We start from the raw sequence: 24946 nt of genomic DNA, 5'->3' as shown, positions 1-24946 counted from the left end.
GCGCCCACTCCCCACCCAGTGGGAGGCGAAAAAGTCAGACCGCTCCACACAACTCAACTTTGTGCAACACACACACACCCTTCCTAGTCTCCTCCTCCCAGCGAGGAAACCAACCCTGGAGCCGGAGGAGGGAGGGCTTCCCTTTGCCATTGCCTTCAGTGGGAGCAGGACTGGGCCCGCGAACTTTCCCCTGCAGGTTGAATATTTTTTGGGGGTTGTTTCCATGAAGCGGAATGTCAGAGTTCAATCATGACTTCATCCAAGGCGGAGAAAAACAGCCCGACGCGGCTCAGCTCCGTAGCCAGCCGTTGGCTGCAGCCTGCAAAAACTTCTAACTGGCCGCTATGCCACGAAAGCCTGTGTCCCCCGCCCTTTCTCCTGGATACCAAGTTCTTTTAATGGCACGTATTGTTTGCCTTTGTCCTGGGGCTGACTGATGGGTTTCAGCTGGAACTGAGGAAGGAAGGAAGGGGAAACAAAGTTTAAGGCACTTTTTTATTTATTTATTTAAGATACATGTCTAAAGGGGTTGGTAGAAAGCCATGAAGAGACGGTGTGTGTGGAGGGGAAATACGTAAATAAAATCCAAGTACATCTAGGGGCTGAAGTTACAGTCAAAGAACCAAGCCTATGTGTGTTTACAGGACTGGGTTCTTGTACTGGGCAATTGATATTGAGTTGTCTGAGTTACAGCTGATATAAATGAAGCTCTTCAGTGTGAAAACCGCATGTAAAAACATCTTTCATCCTCGCCAAGTCCCACATAAGTTTGTGGAGAATCTTTATACTTGATACAAACTTTACATAAGTTTTTCATACTGAAGAGCTTCATTTATATCAGTCGTAACTGACAGAACTTAATATAGTCTCATTTCTATAACTTTTAAAAAATATTTTAAAAACCTGTTTGGGGTGACACACTTAAAGATGGCTTCTAATACTGCATCTGCATTTTTGTGTCCATACCTGCCGATAAAACTAAAAGTGATTGGATTTAACCATCTAGCTATTTGGTTGTTCCCACAAAGCAAGTAGTTAAATCTTTTATCTTTTGTGCTCACAGTTAATTGGAAGGGCAAAATTAGAGGCTGTCTTGAAGGCTTTTAAAAAAAAATGTGGGTCTGGATCTTGCAACTGAATGCATGCAAGTAGATGTCGGGGCCCTTCGACAGCCCTACTGTGAAGTCAAAAGACCTCTACATGAGCTCAGGGATCCACGTATATGGACCCAGTAGCGGGGTTGGAGTCTCATGTGCATACTTAGCTTTATTCATGTGAACGCAGTGGAGGCTGCTCTTGCATGAAATTGTTTTCAGGTTTGGGTCTTTGAGCTTTATGTGAATTTAATATTTATGAAAGGTGCTGGCTTAACAGCCCTGGTGGTCTTCTGTGTATCCCCAGGAGAGCCACACCCTGGACAGACACAGTGCATGCTTCTTCCCACTGTGTCTCCAACCTGACCTGGACAGAATGCCTGTAGGGGTATCTCAGCTATACTGTGCATTTGAAACTGACATTGTGACCTCTCATTAAAGTCAGTGGAAATCACTTTTCCAAAGCCCTCTATAGGATTTTAGCTATGTATACCGTTCTGATGTATATATTTTCAAACTGAAGCGATCAAGGTAAACAACTTTGAAAGCCACCTATTGTGCATACAAATCTGTGATCTTCAGAATAATTTTTAATATAGATTGAATGTCATGATTTAGTACAGACACAGTATAGATAACATGCAAAAACTTGTTGATTTCATTGGGACATACTATAATTTTCATTATAATGGATTTGGATAGTTTTAATCTTGCATTCATACAGGATTTTGCAATAATCTGGTAAAATACCTTTACAAGAACCAATAAACTGATAACAGTAGCATATATGTTGCTTAAAAGGACTCTCAGACTTAGTATGTTATGGAAAGATTTTCTAACAGTTTTGGCCCTCATTTTAAATTTCTATACTAGTGTCAAAAGGCAAGAAGATATTAAATCAGAAAAACTACTTAAGTTAATTAAGGACCAAATTTTGTTTATTTGGAGTTATGTACGAAGATCTCTAAATTAAAGGCTAAGGGTGGGATTTAAAAAAGTGTCTTAGGGAGGTAGGCACCCAACTTCTATTCAAAGTAAATGGGAGTTAGGTGCCTAACTTACTTGGGTGCTTTTGAAAACCTTCCTCTAAATTCTAAGCTTTATTTACCGGACAATGTCTAATTCAATTAGGAACATCTCTGTACATTGTAAGGGCTGGCTAATGGACAGTGTGCTGCATTCTGCTCTGTTTTGTTATGTCAGATCTCTGGAAGGTATCTGGTTCTGGGTAGGGTTTCCATATTTGTGTGTCTGGCAAATAACTGGACCCCGTCCTGTTTCTACTGAGGTCTGGGACAAACCCATGAGAGTTGGAACAAGGCTTTAGGGCTCAATCCTGTGAGGTGCTGAGTGCTTTCTAGGAGTACCCTGTGCTGTGCACCTTAAAGAGAGTTTAATGGGTGTTTCAGGACCTGCCCTGTAGCCAGCATTTAACCATATTTCTTTCCGTATAATATTTTTCTCTCACTGTGGCGCATGCCTCTGACATATGCTTGTTCCTGACCATTTTGTTAGAGGACATGAAGAACCGTAATAACAGTGGTTGAAAATGCAGGCTCCAAAACATACGTGGGCCTAAATCTCATTGACACTGAGGGATGACATTGCGCTGGTAGTGTAAAGGAGCCTTGAAGCTGTTGTAAATATCTCCATTTTTCATATACTACTCCTGAGTATTGCAATCACAGACTTCATAGCGTCCAGCAGCATGAGAGTACACAGTATAGTTGAACCAAGACGTGTTGCCCTGGTTCTTCATCATGACTGAAGTGGTAGGTGAGATGCCATGTGCCTCTTGATGAAGTGAATGTCATATTATAAACTGGAGTTTTGGCTGTGGCATGTCTCTGTCCAAAAAACTAGAGCATGGCTTGCTTTCACTTTGCTGGGGGGCGTGTTTTGTCACAGAATCCTGGCGTCCTCTTTCATGGTTTGCATAAACAATTCTCATTCAGCTTTGTTCCATTAATCCATTACCCAAAGTGAACTGAAAAAAACTTAGATACAATGATATTTGTTTCTGTACAATATTAGTAACTTTTATTGAAATATTTATGGGCTACGTGAAGATAGGTATAATATGGGTGACAATCAGAATTTCATACCTGCATATGGATAGGAGTACTTGGAGCTTGAAAAATTTACTAGACACTCACTAGCCAGAGGGAGTAACCTGCTAGGCGGGACAAAGACGAAGGTGGAGCCCCTATCAGCGGAGTCTAGGGGCAACACACTCATGAGAAGCCCGGCTTTTCTTCTAGCCTAGTTTCTGAGAGTGGGCTGGGGTTTGTCTCAGGCTGTTGTCCCTGGATCCTATCTAGGGACTGCCATTTTTGTACCAGCTTTTGACTAGTAAGTGTCCCACCAGCATCTGGAAGGGAAAAGGTGCTTTCTATTTCCTTCTTTACACTTTTTCAGTGCCTCTTTCCTACTGAGTGGGAGGATAGTCTCCGCTGTTTCACTCCTCCTCCAAGAGCCTCTTGACTGCTAGATGCTGGGGGCTGGGTTTCCACTACTGTATCCCTCCTCAGAAGCCTCTGGGCTACTGCCACGGAGATCAGACTTCTACTATTCTGTGAGGGCCTCTTTGTTGCTGTGAGGGGAGATATCCACTACTCTATCCTTTTCCTTGCCGGTGGTGGTGGGAAAGAAGTTGTTCTATCTTCGAGTGATTGCTCATATCCATTCCAGTATAGGTGTGTGCGTGCCCCGTGCACAGATTCCCGGAACTTTTTTTCCTTAGCTAGCTCCGTAGGGTCAGCTCTGGCGCCCCCTGGAGTACTGCGCTCATGCCGTGGTACATAGGGCGCTGCTGACCCTGCGGCCCCTCAGTTCCTTCTTTCCGCCTGTGATGGTCAACCGGAACGTCTGCCTCTTGCATTCAAACGCAAGTAGCATCCCTTAGTGTTAGCTTTTATTGTTAGAGTTTTTTGTTTTTGAATAGATAGTTAGCGAATAGTTAAGATAGATAGTGCCCTTAGGGGCTAGAGCGGAGCCATGCCTGACTCCACCGGCTTTAAAGCCTGCACCGAGTGTGCAAAAGCCTTTCCTGTGAGTGATCCTCACGACCGTTGCCTCCGATGCCTCGGGGAGCAACACAGGAAAGAAAAACGTAGAATCTGTACGTCCTTTAAACCGAGGACCCAAAAGGAGAGGGACGCGCGTCTAAAGGCGATCCTGATGGAGTCCGCGCTTCGGCCGGACTCCGAGCTGTCGCGCTCCCCTGCGGCACCGAACGTCTCCTCGGTGCGGAGCGCTCCACCGGCACCGACATCGGCACTGACATCGGCACTGGCACCGACTACATCGGCGCCGAAGAAGAAGAAGCGGCGCGGGGCTGCACACATGGACTCCCCCCAGCTATCGGGAAAGCAGGGGGTGCAGCAGGAGATGCCCCAGCCATGTGCAGTGGAGAGTACTCCAGCACCGGCATCTCCTCGCAGAGAGCCTCCCCCGACTCCTGAGGGTGGGGGGACCGCCTCTGCAAGGGCCGTCGACACCGGAGGCTTTCGCTGCAACACGCGCCCTCATGGGCTTGCCTACGCCTCCGTCCCCCACTTGGCCGAGGGTTCCGGGACCTGTGTCTCGGGGTAAACCTGTGTTGGGTTACCCCGGTGGGTGGAGGAGACAGGAGTCGAGGTCTCCCCCCAGACGGCCAAGGAGGGTAGAGAGTGTGGGCTCCCCTCCTAGCTCCGACTCCGGGTCGTTGAGCTCCCCAGCACCGCGGCACCGAGGGCGGTCCAGGGACAAACGCTCGAGGCAAAGGCGATACAGTTCCGCCTTGAGCGGGGACCTGAGCATGGGCTTTGGTACTCCGGTGCAGAGCCCAGATAAACATCGATCCCCGGCACCGACTGTCTCGACGCCGACCGCATCGGCACCGAGCTCAATGGCACTGCCTGCCTCGGCACCGAGCTTTACATCGGCACCGAGAGCCCGGGCACCGCCTGCATCGTCAGCACCGACTGTCTCGGCACCAAGCGCCTCGGCACCAACTTCGCGCTCCAGATCCGCGTTGCGACGTCGCCGGCGTCATCACTCCCGATCTAGATCTGGGAAGTGTCGCCGCAAGTCGTCTCGAGGGAGAGGTCGTGACAGCTACAGCTCCTCCAGCGGCTCCTGCCCTCACCGGCACCACAGACGTCGGCACCGAAGGTCCTCTTCTTCTAGGAGCCGCTCCTCTTCCAGGGCCCATAAGTGGCTCGGGCTCCAAGGGGGGACGGCTGGAGATGACCCAGCAGGCTCCCGTGCCTGCACCTGCATGGCCCCAAGGCCCCTGGCAATGGCCATATTGGGGACCGTGGGGTACTCAGATGGGCCAGGGGACCGCCTCCATCCATACCTCAGTGGCCCCACCAATGTCCCCTACAACCGGCCCGCAGGAGGGTCACCCCTCCGAGGAGGGGTCTGACCCAGAGGAAGGGCCTTCCATAGGGCCCCTGCCACAATCCTCCTCCTCCTCTCCAGATGAGGCGGTGGCCAGAGACACTAAGGCCCCCCTCTTTGACTTCAGGGGCCACCAGGACCTTCTGAGGAGGGTGGCTGATAATCTCAGTCTGGAGATTAAGGAGCTGTCGGAGGAGGAGGACCCCCTATTTGGGGTCTCGGAGACAGCAGGCCCATCACGCCTGGCCCTGCCTGTTCATGAGAGGGTCATGAAAATCGCAAAAACCCTCTGGCAAACTCCCTCCTCAGTGGCCCCCACTTCGAAGGGCGCTGAGCGAAAATACTATATCCCAAAGGAGGGGTTTGAATTTCTATATACACATCCCGCTCCAGGTTCGCTCGTAGTGGATGCAGTGAACCAGCGGGACTGCCAGGGTGGCCAGGGTAACACCCCTAAAGATAAGGACAGCAAAAAGCTGGACCTTTTTGGGCGCAAGATGTACTCTACTGCAGCCCTACAGCTGAGGGTAGCGAATCATCAGGCCCTCATGGGGAAGTACAATTTGAACCTCTGGTCCTCGCTACAGAGGTTCTCCTCAGGGTTGCCCCCGGACCAGGCCGCGGACTTTGCCACTGTGTCGCAAGAGGGAGTGGTGGTAGCTTAAGGTGGCTCTGCAGTCGGCCAGTGATGCAACGGATGCAGCCAGCAGGGCAATCGCTTCGGCCATTGTCTTGCACCGCTGCTCCTGGCTCCAAGCCTCAGGTCTGTCCCAGGAGGTCCAGCAATCTATTCAAGACCTCCCCTTTGACTACTCCGGCCTCTTTTCGGAGAGGACCGATGAAAAGCTACATGCTTTAAAGGACTCACGGGCCACCCTGAGATCCCTCGGGCTCTACACACCTCAGGCCTCGAGGTGCCAGAACTGGCCTCAGGCACAGAGGCAGCCGCAACCTCCACTGAGGCTGCCCCGCCAGATCCACTCAGCCCAGGAGGGGTAGAGACAGGTACCGGGCGCCCAACCGCCGTGACCGGCAGGGACCCCCTCAAGGGTTACAACAAGGCCCTAACAAGGGCAATGTACCCCATAAGAGGTTTTGACGGGGTGCACGAGGGCGGCACCCTTTCTTTTCCACTGGATCAGTCCAAACCCTTTTGCCACAGGCTTCGGTCATACCAAGCCGAATGGGAAGCCATCACCACCGACCAATGGGTCCTTGGCATAGTCCGCAAGGGCTATGCATTACAGCTTATGGCTTTCCCCCCAAACTCTCCCCCTACCCAGTCCCTTTTCAGGGACCCCTCTCACGACCAACTCCTCATACAAGAGGTCAACTCTCTCCTCACGCTCGGTGCAATAGAGTAGGTTCCTACACAGGAGCGGGGAAGGGGATTCTACTCTCGGTACTTTCTAATCCCCAAGGCCAAGGGGGGCCTGAGGCCAATTCTGGACCTACGCCGCCTGAACAAGTTTGTCAAGCGCACCAGGTTTCACATGGTTTCCCTAGCCTCCATCATTCCTACCCTAGATCCAGGGGACTGGTATGCCGCCCTCGACCTGAAGGATGCGTACTTTCACATAACCATCCTTCCAGACCACAGGAAGCTATTAAGATTTATGGTAGCTGGATTCCACTACCAGTTTTCTGCCCTGCCATTTGGCCTTTCATCCGCACCAAGGGTATTCACAAAATGCATGGCAGTGGTAGCGGCCCACCTGCGCTGCAAAGGGGTCCAGATATTCCCCTACCTGGATGATTGGCTGATCCGGGGCAAGTCCAGGGCCCATATCAAGGACAGCCTGGCCCTTACCTGCGCCACATGCACCAGACTGGGGTTGCTCATCAACGAGCAGAAGTCTACTCTCACCCTGGTGCAGCGCATAGAGTTTATAGGGGCCATCTTAGATGCCAGAGAGGCCAGAGCCTTCCTTCCTCAGACTCGGTTCGAGACCATGACCAGCGATCTCCACAGGTCCCCCACGACAACAGCCAGGCACTGCCTTCAGCTGTTGGGACATATGGCAGCATGTACTTATGTGGTGAGGCTGGCTCGTCTCAAGCTAAGGCCTCTCCAAGGGTGGCTGGCCTCAGTCTATGTACCAGCCCGGCACCGGCTGAACAAGGTGGTTACGGTCCCCACCCAGGTACTGTCCTCCCTGGATTTGTGGAAGGACCCCGGGGAGGTGCTGAGGGGCGTCCCCTTCAGAGACTTGGCTCCCTCAGTGACCCTAATAACGGACGCCTCAGACGAGGGTTGGGGGGCTCACATCAGCAGGAACCTGAGCACCCAGGGACTATGGTCACCAGATGAGAAGGCTCTCCATATAAATGTCAGAGAGATCAGAGCAGTCCGCTTGGCCTACAAAGTCTTCATCAAATTCCTGCGGGGCAGGACGATTCAGGTCCTTACAGACAACACGGGGGCCATGTTTTATATCAACAGACAGGGGGGAGCGCGCTCATCGGCCCTTTGCCAGGAGGCCATTCGTCTTTGGGACTTTGCTGTGAGGCACGATTTTCACATCTCTGCCTCTCACCTCCCGGGGGTCAGGAACGACGAGGCAGACTGCCTCAGCAGGTCGTTCTTACCCCGACACGACTGATCACTGCACCCGGAGGTGGTGACTTTAATCTTCCAGAAGTGGGGGGTTCCCCAACTGGACCTGTTCGCGTCGTCCTGGAACAGGAAGTGCCCGAGGTTCTGCTTGCTCCGAGGTCGCGAGCCGGGCTCCCTCTCCCACGCGTTCCTCCTAGACTGGACGGGGTCCCTCCTATATGCGTTTTCCCCCATACCGCTCCTGCCTAAGGTCCTCTTGAAAATCAAGAGGGACAGAGCGGATATGATACTGATTGCGCCAGCGTGGCCACGACAGCATTGGTACAGCATGCTGCTCGACCTGTCAATCGACATGCCGCTCCCACTTCCGAGGCGCTACGACCTGCTCTCACAGGACCAGGGTCGCCTGCTGCACCCGGACCTGGACTCCCTCCATCTGATGGCATGGAGACTCTGTGGCTGACGGAGGGAGAGAGAGCCTGCTCAGCGCAGGTCCAACATATCCTGCTGGGCAGCAGAAAACCTTCCACGCAGGTTGTGTACCGGGCCAAGTGGAAGCATTTCACTTGTTGGGCGGAATCCCGGGGTGTCCCACTGTCCAGCTCGCCCATACAGGCAATATTGGAGTACCTACTCCACCTAAAGCTCCAGGGCTTAGCACTGGCGTCCCTGAAAGTGCACCTGGCAGCTATCTCAGCCTTCCACTAGCCGATGGAAGGACGTTCACTGTTCTCCCACCCCATGTCAGTCAGGTTCTTCAAAGGGGTGGAGAGGCTGTATCCCCAGGTCCGTGACCCGGTGCCTCCCTGGGATTTAAATCTGGTCCTCGCCATGTTGACAGGACCCCCCTTCGAGCCCATGGCTACATGCCCGCTGATCGTCCTCTCCTGGAAGGTAGCCTTCCTTGTGGCCATTACATCGGCTAGGCGGGTCTCTGAACTCAGAGCTTTAACCTCAGAGCCCTCCTACACGGTCTTTTATAAAGATAAGGTCCAACTGAGGCCCCACCCAGCCTTCCTACCTAAGGTGGTGTCTCAGTTCCACTATAACCAGAATATCTTCCTCCCCATGTTTTTTCCAAAACCACACGGTTCGGAGGAGGAGCGGAGATGGCACCTGCTGGACGTCAGACGAGCCCTGGCCTTCTACATCGAGCATACTAGGCCATTCCGGAAGTCGATGCAGCTGTTCGTGGCAGTAGCGGACCGGATGAAGGGCTCACCTGTCTCCACCCAGCACATCTCCACCTGGATCACCGCCTGCATTAAGACCTGCTATGAGCGGGCGAAGTTACCGCTTCCAGGAGCTGTGACAGCGCACTCAACTAGAGCTCAGGCCTCATCGGTGGCCTTCCTGGGAGGAGTGCCCCTGCAGGACATCTGCAAAGCAGCGACCTGGTCGTCAGTCCACACCTTCATGTCCCACTACGCCATCGTGAAGCAGGCGAGAGAGGATGCAGGATTCGGCAGAGCAGTACTGGCAAGAGTAGCTCAACGCTGACTCCTAACCACCTCCATTAAATTATGGCTATTTAATCACCTACACTGGAATGGATATGAGCAATCACTCGAAGATAGAAAACAAGGTTACTTACCAGTAACTGTTGTTCTTCGAGATGTGTTGCTCGTATCCATTCCAAACCCACCCTCCATCCCCGCTGTCGGAGCCGGCAGAAAGAAGGGACTGAGGGGCCGCAGGGTCAGCAGCGCCCTATGTACCACGGCATGAGCGCGGTACTCCAGGGGGCGCCGGAGCTGACCCTACGGAGCTAGCTAAGGGAAAAAAGTTCCAGGAATCTGTGCACAGGGCGCGCACACACCTATACTGGAATGGATATGAGCAACACATCTCGAAGAACAACAGTTACTGGTAAGTAACCCTGTTTTTCTGCTACACTACTCATTCTTCATCTTCTTTGCTTTTTAGATCATTTTTCCCCCCAGCCAGCTGTGTGAAACTGAAATGCCCAAGGACTGTGTCATTCTTGCCCACAGAGTTCTGAGTATCAGCGGTGACACCAGACTGAGCCTTGTTATTTTCATAACTCCAATTTGCTCCTTGGCAAAGCTATGTACAGAAGCATAAGGTTTTTAGTTCATGTTTGGAAGGTTATTTTCACAAGCAAAAATGCTAAAAGCTTAATTTCTTTTTTTTAAAAAAAAACAACATACTCCTAAACTCTGGAGAAATACTTGTCTTGGGCCCACTTGTCAGGGAAAGCTTCTCACCCACCCTGGTTGGTCACTGGATTTTCCAAGCTCTGCCTCTAGTCAGTTTGTTGGGTTGATGAATATACTGTCCCTGCATAATGGACTTTTTGTTTGGATCGCCAAGATAGCAGAAGGATGGATGAAATCTCATGTACAGTGCAGTTCCCTATTGATTACATAGCTGCAGAGCTTTGTGTGCACTGTCTGTTCTAGCAGGTGTATGGAATATAAGTACAAGGTTATAGCATTTGTGAAATCGTCTAGTGATTAGAGATGGTCAAAAATATGATTTTTTTTTCAGAAGTTTTTAAAAAAACTTTCCCCTCCGTTTCCTTGAAAAAAATATTTTCAATGATAAATTTCTGATCAGTTCTACCATGGTTTTGTGGTGTCGTGCATGAGCAGCTCTTGTATCAGACTCAAGACCCAGCTGGGTCCAAAGTGCTTAATTTACTTAGTATTGGCCCTTTTAGCATATTAAGATATACCCATGTGTGAAGGGGTTAGATCACGGTACATTTTGCTCCTCAGGGCAGGGACTGTCACTTCTTGTCTGTCTGGGCAGTGCCTAGCACATCATGGCTGCTATTGCAAACAAATAAATATATAAGTAATTTTGCTAAAGAACCCAAATGCAGCATGAACACTTTTCTGTTTCGGTTAGTAAGGAGCTGTCATGTCATATAGAAATAGAAAGGAGTGCTCGTGGTTTTGATTTGAAAAAGTGAATTGCTTTGGTTTAAACTTCTTTCTTATTATTTTCATGTGCTCATTTGAGAAGAGACATCAGGGTGTGTGAACAGAATGTTTTCTCAACCGTTGGAAAATGAAGGTCAAATATTGGATGCATTTCAAGTTCTGAAACAATACCACCATCTGATTTCAGAGCTGCCTGTGTATGTGTGCGTGCGTGTTGGGAAAGTGGGGGAGGAGAGGTCACAAAAACTTTGCCTTGAAAGATTCCAAACCTTGGGCCAAATCCTTCAGTCCTTGGCGAAAAGCCCATTGATCTCATGCCATTTCTGCTCATGACCCGAGGTAAGGATGAGGGGAGCCTGATCCTGCAAACACTTAATCACAGGAGTAGCCCTTACTCGGGGCAGAACCATGGCTTGTCTGATGTACCCACACAGAGCATTGCCAACAGTCCCTTATTACAAGGGACATCCCTTATTTTTTCATTTCTGTACAACAAGATCGGGAAGTGCTGAGTGTGACAAAAAGCAGCAAGAAATACCCCTGGTGAAGGTAGGTGAGTACTGCTTATTAATAATAATCATAATAATGATAATAGTAATAATATCGGGAGGTGGGGTGGGGCAGGAGTACTAAGAAAACAGTGCCTTATTTTTGAAATACAATGTTGGCAACCCTAATGATGGGGTCCCTGCATTGTGGGTCCCAGCATGAGGTGTGTGGGTGAAACAGCCTCTACAGGAGTGTGGAGAATGGGCAGGTAGGAACAGGGCATGGATGTAGCCTTGACTCTGTCACAGCAACATACTGCTAGTGCATCTGTGCTGTTGTGAGGGGGAAGTAATCTGTGCCCAGTAAGGGCTGGTGGAGCTGACTTTATCTCCTGGGGCAAGGGGGAAAAACCAGTGACTCTCTGAGTGACCCTTTCTGTGACTCTCTGAGTTACATTTCTGCTCCTGGGTTCAATAGTTATGCATTGCTACTTATTTGGGGTGGGCTGTATTCTTTCAGCCCTAGTGAGTACCTTACTGAGGCTATTGGGATCGTGTGATTGAGGACTACTTTTGTGTGTAAGGGTAAGTAGCGCAAGACCTTGAGGAAGAACTCCAGGATATGGCCTATTGAATTTTGGAATCATGTGAAAGATCTCTCTGTTTCAACCACTTGTAACTGAAATTTGCCTCTTTAATAAACAAGAGAACCGTGGAGGTGTGTCTCGTATATTTGAACAGATTTGGACGTTTTTCCTTATTTGACTGTGAATTCCCACCTAACTTATTTGTAAACACTAGATTTATAAGCATTACTTGTATGACAGGCAAAGAATGAAAGCAGGGCTTGTGATTCGGAAGCATATTTGAACAGAGCGTATTTCCACTGTGCAGTTTGAAATATCAGGATATATGGGATGTGAGTCATCTCTTGCTGGTGGAAACTTGCTTCAACCCAGGCAGAATAGGTCAAATTCCTCCCAGGGTGCGTCTCCAGACTCTAGTAACTGTAGTAATAAGGTTAAATTAAACTGCAAGGAAACAGCGATATGTTTATTTTACTTCAGTTCTCTTCAAAATATTTCATATTTTTAAGCCTGTACATTCACTTACAAAATAGTTCTCTTGTCTTAAAGTGCTGCCTTTGAAGTCCAGGATCTTGCAGATGTTACTACCCAACTAAGCCCAAATCTACCATCACAGAAAACTCCCATTGACCTGTGTGAGAGTCCTGCATGTGAAATGATGACAGGATTGGGACCACCTAAGTGATAAAGGACAGTGTAGAGGTGTATGACAGGAGGTATAATGTTGAAGGACAGATTGAAGAATCAAGATCACTTGAATTCTATCCATCATTCCATTGTAATATTGACTACTTTATTAAAAGACTGTATTTACATATAAGAAAAATGAGATATTTACTGGGACTGTAGCAAACAGATCCTTAAATCTGTAGCTATAGCAAATACTCATGTATTTCATTCTCTCTAGGGGTTTAGCTGGCAATTGTTCTTCCCCCAAGGCTGCAGGCTATACTTAGACTATGCACTATACTGAAACTAACTAATGCTTAGTAGGCCTTGCTTAGCAATTTTCAAATTAAGGTGAAAAAATATGTAATAGATATAAAAAAAACCCCAATGATTTGAGAGATTAGATGAAACTCAGCAATGACTGTGATGAAAAAAGAAAAGACAGAAAAGTGTAAAAATAGATGCTAGTTATTTTAAAAGCTAATGGATTCCGGCTTCAATAGATTATTTATGGCATTTTAGCAAAATCTAATGATCATTGACCGTGTTGTTCAACTGAAAAATGAATCAGAAAAGCAGTCTTTTTTTTTTTTTAAAAAAGCTATCAGTAGATGGCAGGAGATACCACTAAATCCAGTTGGAGATAGGAAGGAAGCCACATAATAACGCTCTTCTTGCAGAGCTTTTATAAAATGTGGCTCACAAGGTACCCATGCATTCATGTTGATGCCTAGAGAAAGTTATTTATGAATATGCATCTGAGTTAAGTTCTTTCACTGTATAGCCTCCAGCTTAATCTGGAGAGGTTAAGTATTAAAATGATAGTCTAATATTGGAGTGAATCTGTGCTCTGTAGAAGGTGCACCTGGAGATATGATTCATCACCCAAGTTACAAAGATTAATTGGGCATTATAATTGTGTTAATGGATTCTCAGCACCATGTAAGAAACTGTAGTCTTTATTTCTAGAATAACATCAGGAGGAACAGTGGTAGCTCTGCATGACTGTGGAGATCAGATATTGCCAAGCTTTCCCGTACGATGGTACCAATAGGAACTACTCTTTAAAAATATACTACCCAGTACCCTGTTTTCTAATGATACCTCCTGCTTCATGGACCTGATCCAATACCCATTGAAGTCAGTAAAAATAATCCCATAGACTTTATATCAGGACCAATAAACTGACATTTTGCAACCCCCATACAAGACTTTTTGTATAACACTATATTTTATCTTTCCCTATAAACCATGCTGAATTGTGGAAGAATGGCTGAAATAAGATGCTCTTTTCATAAGATACATGTAAATCATTAACTAAGTGCATTCTAGAAATAGTAATGAATTTGGAGCCAAAGCAGCTGTTACCATTTTTTCTTCTGTAGAAAACAGTGTTGATAATATTATCACAGAACCAGTCAGAATTAGTGGTTTTAAATAAGTCTAACACATTTGAGATAACAGTTTCAACTGCCTGTATTTTCTGCAGGGTTGCTGATAATATCCACCATTGCTGTTATTTTTCTATTTCTCAGATGAAAACTTCCAATCCACAGAGCTGTGAGAACATGAGTAAATTTACTTAGGAAAAAAATCTCACCGGGTCTGCTGAACTTGAAAACATCTGGAAAATATGCTGAGACTGGAAAAATGTGCAGATTCGGATGGGAGTGGACATATTTTAAAAGGAGAGACCGGAACGATACAGGTCTGCCTTTGCCCTCTTTCTGTGACCGTTAGAAGAGTGCTGCCAAATGCCAAGTTACTGCCATCATAGACTTTTTGTTGTTTTTAAATAGTGATCATTCTCTGCCTGTCCTTCTCCCAGGTGCAAGATTCCACCCTGATTTTCACTTTTGACAGCCTTCTTTCCACATAAGTTATTTCTCCGGTCCTGGTTGTGGAGGGGAGGAGATACCCATGGCTCATCCCTTAGCTCCAGCCTGGATTACCTCTGCAGAGGTCAGAGTGCAGGGGACCCCCAGAAGGCTATGAAACAAGAACATTATGGATTGTTGAGGAGACATAGCTGGGATTCAGTACTAATTAGCCACCATTCCCTTCCAGGCCACAGCTTTTCTAGGCTTCTTTTTTTGACCCAATCTTTTTACTAACATATTCCCAACATTTTGCATTTTTGCCTTACAGCCACTTTGTCTTAATGCTTCCCTGATTGTGTCAGCTGCCAGGCCCAGATCCTTCTGCTCTGTCTCCTGTAGGGTTTGCTCATTGAAGGTGTCACAGTTCATAGCAACTGCACCTATATTTCCCCTCAGTAGCCCAGCAAGGGCACCAACTCTCAGGCTTCCAGCTCCCTAGCTGCTGCCTTTCTGGATGGAGACCAGTGTCTCTCCTGCTTCTGACAAGGGTATTTCCAGGCTGCACAGTTCCCTGCCTTCACTGTGTTATTCCCAGCATGGATAGGTTGCCCAAGGACATCTGCTTGCCTTCTCTTCAGGGATGGTTAACAGGTGTAGTTGCTACAGTAATAAGGTACCACACAGCACTTCCTGTGCAAGCCTACTTAATTCTTAATTAATTATAGGGAAAACAATAATTGAACCTACACACATGCTATAAGCTTACCAGATGTCACCCCAACTCTAACATGGGTTCTAGCAGGACAGTGCTTCAAGACCTCACCCCCAGGATTTTCTTTGTGGTCACAAGTTCTTCACAGCCTCAGCTCAGAACTAGCACTGCTTTTTATGAGGTCTTAGTAGACTCAGTTCTTCCAACCGTACCCTAAGGGGCCCGTGGGGCCTTCCATGGATCAGGGGTCCTGTTCATATGCTGGAACAGGGAGAAGGCCCTGAGCCAATTTAAAAACAGGCTATTTATCCAAAAATCCTTTCCTTATCTGTTAGTCCCTGCAGAATCCAATTTGAACTAATATATGTGAACCTCTTTCGGGGGAGGTGGCTTCAAAAGGTTGATAACGGAGGGAGTAAATTAGCATCCCCCCTCCCTACCAGAGAAGGTACATACAATAACACATAGACAATTGCATTTTAATTCAGAGTAGCCCAAAGGTATTAACCATAATTCAATAAGGTTTAACTTAGTTCATTCAGAATATTGCTGGATATTGTCAGTCTATCACATAAGGTATAGCATATCCTCACTTGTTTAATCCCTAACCCTAGCCATACACTGACATGCTCTGATTCTCATAAACCAACTCTTGCCCACGCTCTTTCCCTTATGTAGGTCACTATAGCTAGTCCATTTCACCTTCATTTTCACAAACCCACCTAGTTTTATGCATACCTTGTTACTTTTCTCTAAGCCATGTTGTATTTTGCTAAAGAATAATAACGATGTCACTTGTATACTGTCTTTCATTAAGGCATTGAACATGCTGCACAATTCATTAACTCTTCACAGCCCTTATGTATTATTATAATACCTATTTCCCAGAGAGCAAAATTGAAGCCTAGAAGAATTCAGTAACTTGTGCAGCCATTACAATCGATTGGAACAGGAGATAACGCTCCCACCTCACTAACGCAGGAGGCGTACATAACTTCTTGTGCTTTTTCTTTAACCCCTGCCCTGGCTATGGCTGGATTGGAGGTAGACTCCCCAAAACCCTGACTAGTCCTTTCTTGAAATCACTAGGCAGACTGACTGGAATTTTCAAAGATAAGGCATTTATGTGCCCAACTTCCAGTGGGACATGGGAGCTGCTGTGATAATTGAGCCAATGGATTTACCCTATTTGTGGGCTCAACTATGAAAAGTGAGTGAAAGTTCATAAAGTGTCACAATCACTTGTAACAACAAATGTTGACATGAAAAGGTGCAAAAGGGAGAGGGGCTGAGTTAGTACAAATGAAAAGGCCTGCTGATATAATTCAAGCACTATATTAAGATCATTCCTGTTAAACAAGAAAAGTGTTGGACTGGAAATCAATGAACCAAAATGGATGCGCCAGAAATTAGCTGTAATGGATGTCTCATGGGGTGTGGCTCCTCCCCTGCCTGCTTCCCACAGAAACTGCACAGACTGCAGGTTGTGCTTTCACCATACCCTTTTATTATAAGTTCTCTCCACCATGTCCAGAACAATCCCCATGCAACAGTCTTCTTACATCACCAACAGCACTTCTGGGCCCTCTCCCCAGGACCTGAGGGGTACAGAGATCTGCCTCCCTTGCGGCCTTCGTGTAACTGAGCTCAACTAGCCCTGGTCACCTCTCTGCCCCCTTTGGTACTTCCTTCCTGGCACTTTATCAGCCTGGGGCTGATGGACTAATTGGCTCCTTAAACCATCCAGCCGGCCAGCCTGAACGTCTAATTATTCCCATCAGCTTTCTCAAGGGGAACTAATTAATACCTGAGTAATTGGAGTGCAGGCCGTGTTCACACCCTTCACTCTGTCATAGGGTGTACAAAATAATGAGGGTTAGCAGAGGCAAAGTGAAGGAAGACAATTGCTGACTGAAAAAAAAGGAAAAGAGTGATTTCCACCATCGTGACTGCGCCCCCTCATCCTCCTGGATCCTGGGATTTACCATAACATTGTTGGACTTTCATTGTCCTGATCTTGAGAGATGCCCTGACCAGACAGAGCCCGAGAGAGGGACCCAGATGACATCACCACCTCTACTAGCTTCGGATGAATTCCAAACATCATCTGGGATGAGACTTTGTCCCCCGCCCCCCATCCCCACCCCTCTGGTGTCCTTTGCCTTCCCAATCTTATTTCTTCTCTTTCCTAGCCATCTGCTTTTCCCCTCCTGTCTAATAAGAGTCTGGCTGAGCTGGGCAAGACGGTATATTTTGCAACATTTCTGTAAGCCCATGACCTGAAAGACGCACCTAAAAGTAATGCCCTTAACAGCCTGATGCTGGGCTGAGTATGCAGATCTTGGAGTGGCTGATAAAACTGTGTGCTGTATGTCTGGCTGTTCCATCGGTAGGGCTGCCAGTGAAAGTCAACACAGAGACGGAAGCTGCATTTTCCATCTTTGCTATTGTTTTATTTGCCCTCTTGTGTATGTTTAGCTTATTTTGGCTTCTAGGAAATGGGATTGGACTTTAACAACAACTCCAGCCCAGCTCCACTCATTTTTATCTTTTTCCCGAAAAGGACTGTTAGTACCATTTAAGACAGTGGTTCCCACCCTGTGGACCGGGGGGGCTTTCAAAGTGGCCCGTCACTCCTCTCCCGCTGGCTGCAGAAGGGAGCCGCTGCCTAAGGACCCAGGCGGAGTGCATTGCCATGGGGCTAAAAGACAGGTGCAGCTCCTTGCTGCAGCCAAGGAGACGAGATCAGCGCTTCCCTGCCCCTGGCTGTAGCAGGGAGCACAGCAAAGTGCTCTGCCTGGGTCCATACGCATTGGGGTCCCTACCTGAGCCAGAAGGAGGGGAGCACTGATCTCCTGTCCCCCTGGCTGCAGAAGAGAGCTACTGCCTAGGGATCCAGGTGAAGCGCAGGACACATGCTACAGGCTACAGGACACATGCAATTTCCCAGCCAGCCAGACCAGAGAGCCTCCTTGCTGAACTGCTTCCGTTTGGCTGGGGATGAGGGGGGGGAGACTGCTGGCATTGACTAGTGGCCGTTCAGGGTAGTAAAAATTATACCTATGGCCCTTGACCCAAAAAGGTTGGGAATCACTGATTTAAGAGACTGCCAAACAAAATATATTTTCCATCTAAAGACTCTCTACAGAGAAAGGGAACAATGGATGTTATTAAAATGAAAGCTTTATTGAATACTTTATATTTCAAATGCTTTTACTGTTTTTCCTTCTCTTTCTCTGTCTTAAATACAAGGTTAAAATGTTTAATGATGTGTTTGCCATGGCACTAAGCAGGCTGAGGTCTCTGGGTACCAAATCTTGAAGCTTGTTTAACACTGTTTAATGTGGGACAGTGACAGGGTCAGGTTAACACCTTTGATGCTTTGGGCCCATTCATTCCATCACAATCAATAGTACCGCTTCTAACTCTCTTATGCTCATTTGATTGCATAGTTGTAATGTGGCCCATTGTTTTAAAAATAACGCCCCTGAGCCTCTGTATTCCATTTTTTAAAGGCTAGGTATACTGTGCATGGGCACTTTTGAGCCCTTCACAGATATGAGAAAAATCCTTGGGCTTTTAAAAACTTCTGGCCTGATTTATCCCTTGTGAAATCTGATTGAAGCCCAATTGAAGCCAGGACAAGATAAAAACTATTATCTCCTCTGTTGTCTTCCAGCATGGTAAAACCCCTGAGAGGACACAAGGGAAAGGAAGACTCAATGAGGAATGTGTTGCAAGGCCCACCCACAAGCTTGGAGAATCTGTATGGGTCTGTGCAGATCCCAAGGTCATCCATTCAGGGCCTTCTGCTTCTGTGCTGGTGTGGGAACCCTTTCCAAGCCTGGCACTCTCTGGTAATGTGGATCCTTGGGCCCCATGGAGGAGATTCCAAGGGAAAGGTAATACAGCCCCTGGGTATACAAGTGATAAATATGCAACACTTTTCTCTCCCCCAGAGACAAAAACAGCACTTCCTCCAGCTTCCAACCACCCAGGAGCAGAAATCCAGTTGGTGATTTTCTTTGGCAGCACATTGCACCATTAACTAAGCCATCAACTGGGTGCATTGACTGATATTTATGGCAGATTTTATATGTCGTTATTTTTTTAGTTTTATTTAGTAATTTTGTTGTATTTTTGAATAACTGGCATACCAGTTTTTTTCGAGTGAGAATCTTTGCTTTGGAAAAGGTTGTTTATATATATTTTAAAATCATTGAACATGTTAAATTTATCAGGGTCATTGCAATATAAGTCAAGGGCTGTTTTCATATGAAATCAATGTATGTGAATTATATGGACAGCAATTTGCAGTTACTCATTGGTCACATGATGCTCAGGATAATAAATGTTTTATGCCTGACCATTACTGATAATTTATTAGGCAGGGAGTAATGGGTAAACCAATATTATATAGCAGGAAAGAGGGAGTGTTAAGTGGGGAAAGGAGCTGTAGTGACTATGGGCTTCATCCTATTTTCATTGAAGTTAATGGTAAAACTCCTAGGTATGTCTGCATTGCAATGTAAGTGCAACGCTAACTCCCCTTGTATCTGCACTGAAATTGCACTAACCTAGGGTCCCAGGACCCTGCAGGGCTGGAAGGTCTGAGTCTTATTTCTTTGCAGTGTAGCTGCAGCCCCACTGGACTCAGGTCCCGGGAGTCATCTGGAAGTATTCCACGATTCCATGGGACAGCTTCCTTAGTTCTCTCCATCCCAACAGTCTGCAATCCATTCTATGAAAAATGGAAGGCTCCCTCTTCCCCCCACCGGTCGTCCTTGGCAAAGAGCAGCAGCTCAGGTCAGTGTGAATCCATTCTGCTCTGATCACTGATCTGCAAGCACTCTGTCAGAGAGCCTCCTGGGTTTGCAATGGAGAGAGAACTGATCAAGCCTTTTTGCAAAGTGAGCTGCTTCCTGGCAATGTGCAGGGCGGGCAGTACAGGTTTCTCACAGTGCGCCATGGTTCTAGGGCCAGAGCAGATACGTTTCAGGCAGGGGGAGGAGGACTCTGAGCTATGGTTACTTTCACTCAGGTCTATGCCCTGCAGGGTGGACACCAGCACCCTAGGTTTGAGCACAGGTCAGAAAATTCTTAACCTAGGGTTAAAATACAATGTAGACTCTCAAACCCAGTGTTCCTTAACACTGATCAGCTGACTCAAGTCCCACTAACCCTGGGCTTACATTGCGGTGTAAACATACCCCTATTGACTTCAATGGTACAGATTCAGGGCTTCTCTGAAGCCATCTAACTGTGGGATGTTCGGTCAAATTAGGCAGGGAGCTGATCAAAGCGATGTATACGGGGGGAAAGAGGTAAAGAGTTCCCAGCAAGAAGGGAGAATACCACAACAGTGGCTAATGTCCCCTTCCATGTGGGCCAGGGGAGATCTATGTATCTGTTCTTTCCAAGTGTAGATCTGGAGAAAAGATCTTGCCCACCAAAATGCAGTAATTTATTGCAAGAACTGGTGTTAAAGCTTCAAGTAGAAGAATAATAAATATTATTTATTTGTATTTGTGGTAGCATGTAGAAGCGCTAATTATGGACCAGAACCCCATTGAGTTAAGTGCTGTAGAAACGGTACAAAAAGACAGTCCCTGACTCAAAGAGATTAAAACACAATGCATGATTTGTATGCAGCCCCAACGATAAATAATTAGAAAACTTCCTAACAATTCAGGTCTTGCTCAAGAGTTAAGTCAGCTAGTAACTTCTGAATTTAAAAAAAAAAAAAAATGGAAGAGACCTCTACCAGTTAAAGCGCCTGGCCCCCTCTCATCTTAGTCTGATCTTTAGACTAGAATATTCACAGCTGTACTGCTCACGAGGTCATCTGAAAAGCTCAGTGAGGGGGGCTCACACATCACCTGCTTGTATGAAGGCTGGCTGTAGCCAGTGCTATCAGCCTCGTGCTTTGAGAAACACTTACGTTACAAAATGGAAAGGTGGTGGTGGTTTTTTTTTTCTTCACACTTCAAATCAGAATCTATTTTGGTTTGTCTCAATTTGTCCTTTAAGAGGAGGCATTAAGGAGGGTGCAGAAAAATAGCTTGAAATTAATTTGCCAGTCCTAAATTCTGCCTTTGATTTTTTTACCAACTTGAATTCGTTTGTTATGGGCCTCACTCCCTGGCACCATCCACTGTTTGTGGCTCAGCAGATACAAAAATAGACCTAACTGGCCACTTAAATGGGTATACAATAGCATTGCATTGCCAGAATGGCACAAAGCAGCCAGATTGTACTGGTGAATCTGGCCTACTTTTGGTCTCCACGAGTTCCCTCTTTTCCCATGATTTGTAAATCTGAAGATATTTCTAATCTCTGTTAATTTCTCTGTAACTTCTGCCCATCTCATGGTTGCTTATTAGATGCTGAAATTGTTTGTTATTACAGGTAGAAAGGGATTTTACTTCAACTCAGCAGGACAAACTCTGGATCACTGCAGAAGTGGCCTCCAGATGGGCACATTTTAAATTTAACATCACAGTGTGCACATATTCGCAGTGGAGAGTGCCTCTGGCAGACTCCCTAAGCAGATTGGTCCTGCTAGAAACAGCAATAATATGTGTGAGTGGAGGTGTGTAATTGCCATAATCAAGACAAGCAAAGCATATGGGTGCAGATCACACCTGTGGACTCGTAGGTGTCACCCCAGCAGTTTTCTCTGTGACTATGGGCCTGAGAAGTGGCCTCTCAACAGGTTTCAAAAAGAGTCAGAATCAGGATAGTAAACTTCTGCTCTGTGTTTCCATTTCGTCTGCATGTTTTGTGGCATATGCTGAGACACATCACAGTCAAAATTAGGCCCCGGCTATGTAAGCCTTATTGAAAATGGAGTGTCTAGCCTGAAAAACACCTTAAATATTCTCAAATAATGGAAATAATCCAACAGTCTCAACAGCATTTAAAACATTACAGTACCCAAACAGTGTCTACATTTGATTGGATTCCTCTATTCCTGTCTTACCCTTGCACTTTGGATGTCACTTGCTTTTAAAAACACTAAGCATTTGTGGCAGGGATTGCCCAGTGATTAGCACACTTGGGACCCAATCTTCATTGCGGGTTCTGGATGCTACTGCAATTTAATATTCAATAATAACGATGACATTGGGTGGGATTTTCTCAGCATGGACCTAACTCTGTTCCTCTTGAAGTCAGTAGGAGTTTGACCGTTACCTCCCGTAAGATCAAAGTACCCGTATTTGGAGAATGGCAGGAAATTGAGCTGGAGGGCTCCTCAGGGAACTGTCATCATTGCTGATTCTATTTGGGGTGGAGTGACAGTTTTAGGTGCCAATAAATTAAGTGGCTTTAGATCTCACCATATCTTATGGGATCCAATAAATAAAGCCTCCTCTTGAGTGATACATATTAATAATTACACTTTAAAAAGATAATAGTGGTTAAAAAAACACTTGCTGTTTCTTCCTGGTAAGAGCTCTGTGCTAAAGACTCAGAGACCAAAACCCCACATAGAATGGTAAAGGTGAGGGGAAAGGGGCATCGATCACCAATATGCTCCAGCAGCAGCAGAGAGCATGACCAGATAAACAGCACCAGTAATGTTGAATACATTTGTCTCTGTATCTGCAAGAAGAACAGGTAGCTGACTTTGCAGAGACAGTTTCACTAGGGGAATGAAGCACACGGCTGCCTCAGGAATGCGCAGGAGCGATGAAATGAGAGAGAGAGAGAAAAGCACATCTGAGCTGTGTGTAGCAGACCTTCAGTGAGGAGAAGAAGGATGCAAAGCAAGAATGAAAGTAGGTCAGGGAGAGTTTGTTTTGTTATTGCTCCACAATCGGGAGGGCAAGGGAAATGCCAGCATGAGGGGCTGATGCTGCAGGCAAAATGCCCTGATGGTGATTCCCACACACCTTTTAAAGGTTGATAAGGTTCTGTTGGTTCTTGCTCACTGGTGAAGGTTCCAGACTGTAGCTCACAAGGGCCAATGGGTCACTAGGTGCTGGTCAGGCTGAGTCCCGCTAACCATGCTGTAGCTGTCTTCCACCGTATAGTGTGTGGACCTGAGTCTCCACTCCATTCCACCAGCCGTAGTGCCCTTGAACTCAAACGAGTTACTGTGGTTAGAATAGGTGCAGTAGAGTGGAATCAGGCTATCTGGGTGCTATAGCACTGCTGGCTACTGCATTGCTGGGTGCAGTACCCTTCTGTTGCCTCGTGGGCTAGAGCTTCTCCAGCCCTGGAGGCTCTAGGGAGCTACTGCTCCACCGCAGGCAACTGAGGGATGCACTTAACAGGGTCTCCCAGCGTGTGCAGGGTTAATCCAGGTCACAGCCTCACAAGGACGGGCTATAGGGCTCCTTGTACTGCCCTTGTACTTCCTGCTGCCTCTGCACCTGCTTCTCTTGCTCCAGCAGGAGGTAGGAGTCTGAGCCTGGGAGGAGGGTATCTGTGTGGGCAGGTTGGGGGTTCAGCTGGAAGAGGGAAGACCCATGAACCAGAAGATGGATTGTTGTGTGCCAGAGGGAGTGGATCTTAGAGGATCAGGTGGGAGCAGAAGGGTTTTGTACAGGGTAAAGGGGCAGCCTAAAGTGGAGGGGGGTTCAGAGCCTTGGGAACAGCTGTTTGTAGGTGCTGAGCTTTGGGCAGGAAAGGGGAGGGTGCTATTTGGCTTGGGGTGGGAGTTTTTGAGCTGAAGGGGGTTCAACATCTAGTGTTTTGGGAAGGAGTCGTGAGAGATTTGGGTGGGAAGGGATCTCTGAGCAGGAGGTTGGGTTGGAAAGAGGGAGAGGAGGAACTTGAAGAGATCTAAACTATAAGGGTTGGGTTCAGAATGGGCGAAAGGGGATGTGTGTATGGGAATGGGATGGATTTGAAGGGGATGTCAGTTGGCCACCCTGCGTGGGGAGGTGTAAGAAGAGGAGATGGGGAACCCAGTGAGGATGGGGATACTATAGTATATGCAGCCCTACCCCTACATTTGGTCACTAGGTCAGAGCTGATATTTTTAACCAATTTCCTTGGTTTTGAAGCAGGCCCAGGAAAATTACAATAGTGAGCATATACCTCACCCTGCATCCTGCACTAGTACAATGGCTATCTGATGCAAAATCCATGCTGGCCCCAGGAATCTCTCTCAGCCATTAGCCCGCCCCAGCTCCTTGCAGTCTTTGATATAGAGCGGATAGAAAGGAGGTTAACGCATGTGCATAAAAGTTGTGGGGTTTATTAATAACGACGACAAATCATCAGAAATGGGTGTGAGCAAAAGCCCTAATTCTGAACACTCACAAGCTCTGGGTGTGCCAATATTTGCAGCTCTGGTCTATCTTTATGAATAATCTTAATTATTAATAATATTTTACTCATCTGTGATGCCTTATATCCAAGGCTTTTCATTGAGTTTTACAGATATTCATTCATTAAGCCTCCCAATACTCTTTGCTGTCAGTACACTCATTTTAGAGATGAGTAAACAGAGGCACAGAGAGGTAAAGTGAATTGCACTGAGAAGTCAAGTGTCACACAGAGGGTAAAATCATGGCCCCATTGAAATGGCTGGGCAAAACCTCCACTGACTTCAGTGAGGCCAGGATTACACCCAGATGTCTGTGGCAGAATCAGAAAAAGAAGCCAGTACTCCCCATGTATGTAGTAAGCACTGTACCTTCCTTTCAAAGAGTTATTTCAGACCAGAAGTTCACAGCAAAGCCTCCACTCAGAACACCTAAACAGTGTTAAC

At 47.0% G+C, this 24946-nt stretch overlaps 1 long non-coding RNA gene across 2 annotated transcripts; it reads left to right on the top strand.

Moving 5' to 3' along the window:
* The first annotated feature begins 12 nt into the window (after positions 1–12).
* On the top strand, positions 13–19588 carry LOC137153536 (uncharacterized). Of its 2 annotated transcripts, none has more exons than XR_010919828.1 (3): positions 13–401; positions 14226–14398; positions 18902–19588. It is a non-coding gene; the product is annotated as an uncharacterized lncRNA (long non-coding RNA). The 2 variants fall into 2 exon arrangements; XR_010919829.1 differs by lacking the exon at positions 13–401 and adding an exon at positions 11098–11495.
* The last annotated feature ends 5358 nt before the right edge of the window (positions 19589–24946 follow it).

This window comes from Emydura macquarii, unplaced genomic scaffold (genome assembly GCF_026122565.2).
Source record: "Emydura macquarii macquarii isolate MOO-44397 ecotype Brisbane River unplaced genomic scaffold, CSIRO-AGI_Emac_v2 contig_1253, whole genome shotgun sequence".
NCBI lineage: Eukaryota > Metazoa > Chordata > Testudines > Chelidae > Emydura > Emydura macquarii.
Note: the sequence above shows the minus strand (reverse complement) of the source record. Positions and strands in the feature narration are given on the sequence as shown.